Source organism: Galeopterus variegatus, unplaced genomic scaffold, assembly GCF_000696425.1.
Source record: "Galeopterus variegatus unplaced genomic scaffold, G_variegatus-3.0.2 Scaffold1504, whole genome shotgun sequence".
NCBI lineage: Eukaryota > Metazoa > Chordata > Mammalia > Dermoptera > Cynocephalidae > Galeopterus > Galeopterus variegatus.
The window spans coordinates 178,724-189,627 of NW_007727615.1; positions in this window are offsets into that span (position 1 = coordinate 178,724).

The window sequence follows — 10,904 nt, forward strand, 5'->3', positions numbered from 1 at the left end:
TTGTTCATAATCCAATGGTATCAAATAAAGGTCTGAGTTTTGTCTGTAGCAGTTAATTATTGGTCATATGTGGCACAGTAGCCTTTTCATCTGCACACTGTGGGACTATCTATGTCTCAGTTAAAGGGGAGCTAAAAATGAAAGAAAGACACAACAATCACAATAATTCCTTGAACTTTCAAAAGGTGAGAACTGAACTGAGGCCACCAGTGGAGAGAAGGGAGTGGGTAGTGAAAAACTGGTAAAGGGCCACAAAAAATGAATATATTGTGTAATGATAAATATAGTAATAGTCCTGATTCGAGCATCACATATTGCACACATGTATTGATATTCAGCTCTGTACCCCACAGATATGTACAATCAATTATGTTTCAATAAAAAAATAAAAAAATAATAAAAATTAAAAAATATAGTGTGGCTCAACAACAGCAAAAATACAGCCACAAAATGAATATGGTGGTTTTTTTTCTGTTTTTGTTGTATTGATCATCTCAAGGCAGACTTTTTCATTTGATACATTTTGAAACTTTAAAACATATGTGTGCGGTAATGGGGATAGAAAGGATCTTGGGTGGAAATACTTTCAATTCTATTGGGAAACATTTTCCTAGAGTTATTTGCATCTTAAAACAAGCCAATACCATTATTTATAATTATAACCCTAAAGGCATCATGGTTACCTAAATGTATAAACAAAATGAAATGTACAATTTTCAGGATTTTTAGTTGCAGACTTTAAAAATCTGGAATGGTTTAGGGGGAGGCATGAAAGCAGTGAAAAATAAATAAATAATGAAAAATCATACGTGATGCTATCTAGCAATGTTTATTAAATACCTATTTGTGGTTCTGTTTGGTTTTCTAACAGGCAAGATAAATGTAATAGTGTAATCATAGAATTATAAAGCTGGAAGGAATTTAAATGCATTTTTATCTAGCTTGTACATTTTATTGGTAGAGGAAGTGAGGCTTAAAGAAAATTAATTTCTGAGGTCACTCAGCTAGCAGAGACAGGACTCAAATCCAAGTTTCCTGAGACCAAGCCCAGGGCTCCTTTCAACACCCTCTCTTTGAAGAGTCCTTTATATCAATATTGTTAACCTATCTTGTAAATTTCCCTATCATGCATGTAAACAACCGAGTAATATCTAAACATTATATTACAACAGGAATAGACCTAGTCATTAACTTTAGGCTCTGTCAGTTCATTTAAAAGTGGGGAAGGGGTATACAGGCATTACTCAAGTCATTCGATTTTTGACAATAGTGCAGATCCTTCAGGTTCTAAATAGATTGCTGTGTGGACAAAGAGCCAGTGTGATATTGTGTAAGGCCTATGTTCACAGATGCATGAAAACTCTTCTCTTCCCTTCTTGCTGTGTAGATTTGTGTGGAAGTGGAGGCCAGGGAATGTAAAAGAGAATTACTGAGAATAAATCAAATCACCCTTCTTTAGAGGAAAATAATCCATTAGGTCATATCTAGTCAACCCCATGAGGAAAGGGCAAGATTGTTCCTCATGGGTTGGTCCTAAGTGTTGTATTTTTTTCCAAAATTGCTTTTCAATGACATCAGCTATGGCACACGCCCCATTCTCGTTCCCCACTGCTTACCATATAATGGCCCATTATGAAGGTTTTGCTGAAGGCGGAAATTAACCTTTTAAAAAAATTTCATTCCATTAATTCTAGTTACATGAATCCAGACTGATTTTCTTTCTGATGAAACAATTTTCTAGCCAGTATTTTAGTGCTTGTAAAAATGTTGTGGGCTTGACTATGCATGAGAGCTTTCCTGATGGAAACAGAATCCTTAGTCATCTATGGTCTCCATGGTGATTTTTTTTAAGTCCAAGTTTGAATCAACCTTTTAAATATTGAGGCATAATTTGTGAATGTGAAGTTGAATGAATAATAATAGAATTATTGACAATATAGCATTGCCTTTAATTCTGGCATTTGAGACTTTCCACAAACTAGTCTATAACCAGCCTTCAAACTGGTCTCTAAACATGACCTTAATGGTCTTCCCTTCTCAGCAATCATGTTCTATCTGCCTGCCTGTGTTTTCTTTCTTTCTACCCACTTTCTGTGTATCTGGCTGTAGTCTATAACCAGCCTTCAAACTGGTCTCTAAACATGACCTTAATGGTCTTCCCTTCTCAGTAATCATGTTCTATCTGCCTGCCTGTGTTTTCTTTCTTTCTACCCACTTTCTGTGTATCTGGCTGTTTCCAAGAGTAGCTCTATGCCACCCACTCTGGAGTCCTCTTTTAAACCCAGCTCTTTGCAATCCCTAATGTCTTAAATTCCAATAACACAGGCCCCCTGCCCTAGCAATTGCTGCACTGAAAAGCACTCTGGTGTGGATGTCAGCAGATCTTGGTTGGGTTTTTAACTCTGCCAAAAGCAGACTCAGTGACCTTATTTAAGTTTCTTCGTCTCTCAGTTTTCCCCATCCAAAAATTTAGCAAGATGGACAAGATCATCTCCAATGTCCTTCATCTGTTACTTCTATGATGAATCTCAGTTACAGAAACAAAACAACACAGTCATCAGACAGCACTGGCTTCATGCACTATAATTTTAATAGAGTGTTTTTCATCCATTAGCACTTCAAATTTGTGCTCAAAGGTCAGAATTATGATAAGCAGCTAAAAGCTGCTATGAGCTGGTGAGAGGAAGAAGTGAGTTCACCTCTCCAAAGGGACTTCGTTCTGCAGGCTGTTAACCAAATGTTTCCAGTGGCAAAGTTGGGGCATCAAATGATTTATTTCTTATTGTCTCTCCAGAAAGGTGTTAAAACAAGAAAAAGGTCTAACGGCTCCTCATGGGCCAAGAATAAATAAGTTTTCAGGGGTCATCCATTTAGAACAGTAGACCAGAGCGTGTAAATCCTCAACTACTTCCCCACATCTGGGTCAAACACGAGAGCATAAAGAGGCTGGCATTTTCTGTGCTTTTAGGTTTCTTCCCTTCTATTACCTTATTCTTCCATTTTAAACTACATAGGTAACAAAAAGAAGCAAACTATGCCCCAATTTGCTCCTCCAAGTCAGGTATAGCTAAAATAAATATTTACTAACTGCTGCTCATGTTATATTTATAAGTTGGAGGGTCAGTATAGTTTGTGATTAATATTACAGCCCCTGGGGCCAGTTAATACAGTACTTAAAACAGGGCCTTGTCTCAGAGCTAGCACACGATAAATGTTCCCTTTTAGTAGTGTTGTTATTTGTTTGTTTGCTGTTGTTGTTACATACTGGGTAGCAGATGCAAAGGAAATAACAAGTTTCCTGCCTTCCTATCAGTATAGTTTGTGATTAATATTACAGCCCCTGGGGCCAGTTAATACAGTACTTAAAACAGTGCCTTGTCTCAGAGCTAGCACACGATAAATGTTCCCTTTTAGTAGTGTTGTTAATTGTTTGTTTGCTGTTGTTGTTACATACTGGGTAGCAGATGCAAAGGAAATAACAAGTTTCCTGCCTTCCTGGACACTCAAAAGAAACCCTACATATATTAATAAATATTTTTCAAACACTGTGTTTGAGAACATTGTGGCTAGAAGAATAAACTGTACTCCAGGTATTCTGGATTGTTCTGCCCTTGGGTATACCACACCACATTTCCCAAGCTTGTGCTATAATATATTGCACCAACATAGAATTTAAGTAAAATGTAAAAAGTGGGGAATACATTTACATCACAGCCAGGGTTACATTGGTCTTGGCCCATTTTTTAATCCTTCGGGCTGAACAAGATTTCTTTGCATTATGAGTCTGAAAATAAACCCAACTGGTTTTCTCCCAGACTCCTCTCCCTTCCCAATTTCCAGATTCCTCTTTTGTCCACTGAGTCCCCTCTTCACGTCTTATGTGACACCAGAGATCAATTAGAGGGTAATTCAGTGTTATGCAAGTTGCTTGCCTAAAACAATAATGTGGGCACTGTGTGAGTCACCACAGGGGATATGGTTGTACAAGTAGCATTAAAATTAATTGTACACTTGCATCCACTGGCTGTTCTGTAAGGTATCGGATTTGCTCAGAGAAAGAGATGGCTCATGAGAAGCCAGGGAAGGTACAGGCAGATTCTAGGCCTGGAAGCAAACTAGCAAACGGTAGAAATTTCCCGATTGCCACCACAACAGTGATAGTTCCTCCAAGGGCAAGCTGGGATGCACAGATTACCCACCTTTCCTCTGTGAAACACTGAGCCACACCACCCCGTGCGGGTCAGCACAATGGTCTCTAACGAAAACCTATTTTTCAGTTCCCCACTTCTATCAGCAGCTCTGTAACAGAGAGTTTATGAAAACATAAAGAGTCCATGTTAGTGTTCAGCTCGTGTCAAGTCTGACTAAAAATGAAATCTTGTTCTTGTCATGCTGTGGGATGGCAGAGAGAGCCACAGTAAGCCAGGAAAGCAGGAAAACTCAAGGCAACAATTTAATGTGAGTTTTAAAGGGCAGTTATGATTAGAATGTGACTGTAAAAATGGCATTTCAACATTCCAAATGTATGCCCTCTTAGTGACTTCCATGTCAAATTCACTTAGTTTACAAATATAAACTAAAGATTCCCAACCACAGCAGTGGCAGCTCAGCAAAAGACTTGAATATAACATCATCGAGCCTGTCTTTTTTGGCAGCCTTTGAAGAGCCCTGCTCCAGGAGGGAAGGCAGTGGGGGGCTGTCTGGACAAGCACAGAAGGTGAAGGATGGGTCTGATGAGCTTGCTGCTCGCTGACAGAGCCCGGGGCCCAAGACTCAGGTTTCTGGAGCACCACCTAATCCAGGGCATCTCAACCTTCCTCACTGCTGCCCAGCTTCGTCCGAGTGCTTTTGAAAGGACCACAAAGTAGTTACCAAACTGTAAACAAAGCAATTGGTTAGGGGTATGGGGAGAGAGAAAAGGTACAGAGCTCATGGAGTGCCAGTGGGAATGTAGTCATCTGTATTCTTGTGGCAAACTGGTCACTATCTGGTGCATATTGATGAGTCCTCTGATCTACCTGAACAAGGAATTCAGACTCAGAGCTTCACTGGGTGCTAGGCTTTTTGCTAGCAATTTCATATTAGTGTAGAGGAAATGTTAGTAGGACTATTAAAAATTTCCTTTTAACCTGTAAAGTATCACACAACATGCACTATTCCTGTTGCACAGCCCTGGGAGTTGGAGGGGGGCCAATTCTTCTACAGCCTGGTCCCTGGACACAAAGCCAAAGCATGCAGGGACCTCAAAGACAAATTGTAAAGTGCAGACAAGAGAGCTCAGGGAAGCAGAGTAAGGTCTGATGCGTTAAGTCAAGTAAGAGATGTGGCCAGTATAGTCAATTGCCCATCTATGCTCAGTCTCCCATTGTTCCTCACTTTGAGACACCCAACTTTTGAGCGGTGCTGCAACATACCCAACCCAAGGCATGGTTGCTCAGAGACAATCCTGATAAACCTGGTTCCTAATTTCCCAGCTTCCTTTGCATCTTTGGGAAGACTTGCAACCCATGGAAGTCTTCCAAGAAGGGGGTGGAAAAAGTTGAGCTATGAAAGTGGTTGTATTCCTGATTAAAGAAAACAAATGTGCCTGCCAAGACGTCTTCCCTTTGCCGTGGTCTTCCTGTCCTGTGTGTAAATTTGATGGCTTGAGCTGTAGCAGCCTCTGTGTGGTCAGGAGATGGAGGCCAGGAGATTAGCAGAGGGTTGGGACCTAATGTGGTTGAGCCACTAAAATGACAGTTGTAATTTCCTACCTCTATTCAGGTTGCAAGAGGAAAACAAAGCCTTGTTCCTTAATGCCTCTGTAAGCAGATTTTCTATTAGTGATAGTTGAACATACCCCTAACTGATACAGTAGAAAGAGATGGGGCTGATCCATCTCTCCACTCATCTCAGTAAGATGAGTGGAGATCAAAGTTGAAGTACCAAGAAAGCCTTGTGGGATACTCTGACCATCTAGTTCAGGGCATATAAAAGCAGGTTCTAGCCCTATAGGAGTTAACTGACTCAAAGAGAAAGACTGAGCTCTTCACTGACTGGGTTTCATTTCTGCTGGGGAACTGCATTAAAACAAAACAAAACACAAAATTCTATCTTCCCTGAGGACCTTGCAGCACGAATGCAGAAGAGGAACTCAAGCATTGTCTTGCTATAAAGAGTTCTGGGTGTGGCACATTCCCTATATCATCCCTCCTGCCTCTCTTTCCATCCTGCTGTTGCTTCTCGTCACTTCTGATATTGTTGAACATTCTCTTGGTGGGATCCCTCCATAGCCTGTCTATGAACTTACCTGTGTCTCAAAGGCTCATGTAGCATCTCCCTGCAGACTTGATGCCTTACACAGCTTTGGGTTATTATCTGTCTTCACCATAAGTGTCACTTTCCCTGAGTTTTCATGGATCACCTGAGTGGAAACAAACAGAATCCTGTGATAAAGAAGAATGTGCTCAACATTAGGGCTGAATCCTGATGGCCTGATGCCTTACACAGCTTTGGGTTATTATCTGTCTTCACCATAAGTGTCACTTTCCCTGAGTTCTCATGGATCACCTGAGTGGAAACAAACAGAATCCTGTGATAAAGAAGAATGTGCTCAACATTAGGGCTGAATCCTGATGGCCTTGGGAGGGAGTAGAGTGTAGTGTTTCTAATGGAAGCTGTTGGATTTGATCTGTATTGCTTTGGAGCCAATTTTCTTTTAGAGAAATGTACTTGACTTCTGAACTCCCTTTTTTTTCTTTTAGAGAAATGTAACCTCTGAGCTTTTTAATTTGTTGATCTATAAAGTAGGGATAATAATAATAGAGACCTCATAGACTTGTTGAGATGATTTATCAAAACATTTTGAATAATGGCCAATATATTGTAAGCGTTCAAGAAACCTAACCTATTTGAATCATCAGGAGATCACTAATTTTATCAACAAATACTTACAAAGTATTGTTTGTATGTTGGGCACCTGGAATACAATGCTGATCACTAAGCCATGGTCCCTGCCTTGAAGGAGATTGCAATATAATATAAGAGAAAGTGAGCAGATAAATGACACTAGTTGGTATTATAATTGCTGTGAGATGAAGTGAAAAACTGTTAGGTAACATGCAACCTACCTGCAAAGAACAGAGAAATATACAAGAAGACAGGATATATTTACGGCACACACCTTCTTTGCCACAGTAAGTCCTTTTGGTCACTAAATATCCTGATGCTGTCTTCCCTTACATGTGAAATATGTAAACCTAAAGTTCAACTCTGGTCCAATGAGGAGAAAGAAACCACACAGTAATTTGAACAGGGAAACTGTAAAAGAAAGAAAGATATAACAGGGGATTACAGTAATCAGGATTAGGTAGTTTGAAGTCAAGAGAACTCTAAAACATATAGGAATAGCAGATACAAGGAGCAGTCATACTGTGGAGCTAAGATAGCACATCCAAGGAAAAGCCTTCTGCAGTGGCCACTCCCCATGCAAGGCTGAGATTCAACCTTCTTGGAGAGGCCATTAAGTGGCTCGCTGATGGTGAAGAAGTCACTATGGAGCCATGCTGGTAGCCCTCTGGAATTTACCAGAAAACTTCCCTCCAGGAAAACCATTTGCAAAGAGATGTCTTACTGCAGGCATTCTACTACAAAATGCTCAAAGACGGGATGCCAGGCAAGCTGCTGGCCATTGGGAGCTGCTGCCTACCACACACTGCAGGAGCCCAATGCTGGAGAAGCTGCACACACTGTAGGAGCATGCCTAGGGAGCACGCCAGCAAGGGGACAGCACCCTTTATTCCTGGAATCTCTCTTCAGTGCCTTGAACTGCATCAGTGCTAGCTGGAGAAGGAAAAATGGTTAAGAGTCCAGATCCATTTTCACAGGGCAGTCAAAAAAGGGTAAACTTGGAGCTGAGAGGTAATAAGTGGATAAATAGCACATGCATTTTACAGTCGTCAAGGACAGAAGTGTTAACTCTTGATTCAGAGAGCTGGGAACTAAAATGTTACTGTCCTCCTTAATCCTTCCCCACTGAACACACACACACACACACACACACACACACACACTCAGTACACGATGGTGTAAGCAGAACAGGAAAACTGCAGTGAACACTCTTATTTGGAAAAGGGACAGTGAGGAGGCCGCAGCAATCACTGGTCACAGCCACTGTGCTGGGAAGACTGGGGAACTCTTTTCACTCCAGTGCTGGGCAGAGTGCTAGATGAGGTCACAGTTCTGCTCTCTGGAAGGGCTCATGTGTCTATTTCCTCTGTATTCCCTGACTCTGCTCTTTGGGAATTTCTTCTGAGGTTTCTAGACTTGTTTCAGAAAAAGACATTTTTATTTGTTTGTTTTAGTTCTGGGCTTGTGGCTTCTTAAGTTATTTATTTCCTCAAAAACTTAGATTCTGATTAATTTATTTTCACTCAGTTCTATGTGCCACTAACCATACCTTGATATCTCAAGAGATGTAGTTTTTAAAGATGCAGTTTTATATTAGTTTTCATTTTTGCCCTCACGCCTCTCTCTCAACTTAATTCAAATTACCTTAAGACTCAATCTTATTTTTGCCCTGAATCATTTTATCCTACTGGGTATTTGCTATTCAAAACCCTTTTCAATCCCTTCTCTTACTGTTTTGGCTTCAGAAAAGTTAGCTTTTCCTGCCCTGTGAGGCTTCATTTTCTGGATTCTTTCTATTTTGTTTTAATTCATTTCTGTTTGTAAACAGGCTAATTATTTATTGCGCTCATGTTTTTTTTCTGTAACACCTTCCCAATCCACCAGTAGTAGCTAATACCTCACTAGTGATAACTGGTTTTTTGTTTGTTTGTTTGTTTTCCTTTGCCCCTAGAACTGCGGGCACACTCCACCTGCTCTCGCTGTGTTAATTGTTAAACATAGATCACCATCTTCTCAGCCTCCAGGACCATGTTCTTCATAGCTTACTGCTCACATCCTTATCTGAAGCCATATTCTTTAGGTTGCTGTGTGTCACTACCCTGCTTTCGGAACCAATATTTGTATTAGTCAGGGTAATTAATGCTTGCTGTTACAGTACACAAATCTAAAATCTCAGTAACCTAAAAGAAGAAAGGAGTATTTCTCACTTAATCCATGTCTGATATAGATTGAATAGCCCTCTTCTATTTTGAAAGTACATACCTGGAACACACAACCATTCAGAGTCTGTACTTTAAACCTTACTTTTGGACCTCACCAAGGATTTTACAAGTGGATTCAGCTGAAGGGCAGCTCAGAGTCAAAGAATAATAATTCTCCCCAAATGTATAGCACTTTCACATTAAAGTGCTTTCATGTGCATTATCTGATTTGATCTACTTAACAGTAGACAAGTATTATAATTCTCATTTTACAGTTTCAGAATCAGAATTTCTGAAATATTAACTTAATTTCCCAAAGTCAAGTAGATATTTTGAGATAGGGCTAGAATTATAATTCATGTCTCTCAACTCCAAGTTCAAATTTTATTCAAAAGTGGCTCCCTAGTGTCATCCCAGGTCACTAACTGTGACCCAACATTTTGTTATGGACAGGGTTGAGGGGGTCACTATTTGGTTGGAAGAGATGTTTAGAAAATATGTTGAAAATTCACATGCACAAGTGATGTGCTTAGCAGACTGGGTCTTGATTTATCACCAGAAAATTAAAACAACAGTGAAATTAATAATAATGCAAACTCCATTCCCATGATTTGTATACTTATTGGGTTTTAAGAATATAACATTTAGGATTTTATTTTCCTTCACAGTGGAATTTATTCCAATGCTAGCTTATGTAGTTTATAGCCTTCACTTAGTTTCCTCTTTCCACAAATTAAGACAAGAGACCGTATGCCATTTATTCATTTATTAATAGGATTACTGCCACTATTAATGCTGAGGTTTCTCATGGGATGCGTGGGGGGTGAAGGGAGTTAGTTTTGAATTTATCCCTTGCATGTCCTCTGCTTGTGACTCAGAAATCAGAATGGCATCTTCTCATCTGTGCTTTAAGTTCTTTGAGGCACCTTTGGAGAAGGCGGACATTCTCCCTTGGTTTTGGTTTTAACTGTTATTAATGCTACTGTGGCAAAAATTCCTGTCTTTAAATATTTGTGCATATACATATTTTCTATGGATATAGTTCTAGGAGTTGAAATCTTGGGTTATGGTGTAAGGACAGGTATTAAATGGTGAACAAATTAGGACAGGACAATTATACACTTGGTCCCAATGAGAAATCTGCCTTTTCTACGTGCTACATGATCATATCAGCCACAACCTGTGGTTACAGAAACATGGTGTTCCTTGGCCCTCCATGGGTGTGGCCTTGTCCAGCTGAATGAAGTGTGGGGATTTCCAGGCTGGTGAATCTGAGCTCTATAACACATCTGCACTTCCTCACCTCTGCAACTTTGACTTCACAGACCCACACCCTTTACCAAGAAAAGTGGGAAATAACCAAGTTTCTCATGAGTTATCATGAATTCATGTATTTGTTTGTTGTACCCATTGGTTTCTAGCAGTTTTAGGGGGCTTTTAAGAATCTTTACAGTAAAATGTACAGGTATGACTCTATAAAAATTAGATCAGGAAAAATATAAACAGAATGGACAAAGTCAGCATCAGAATCGATTTGGACCGTAGATATTTGGGCTCTACGGTCCTGCAGAGTAATTAAAATTGAGCTGAAAGTCTGTTTCTGAGCTTCCTACAGACACAATTTGTCGGGCGGGATCACAGATCCCTCTATCCTGTCCTGTGCAGGTCCTGAACCAGGTAAGTGAAAGAAAAACAGAGCAGCCACTGGCAAAATGGACATGCTTTATTTTTAGATGCGAGCTCCGCTGACCAACAGTTCAGAACCACTGCCCTCCATAATGAAGGGTACACAAAAGCAGCCACAGCGAGCCGGGG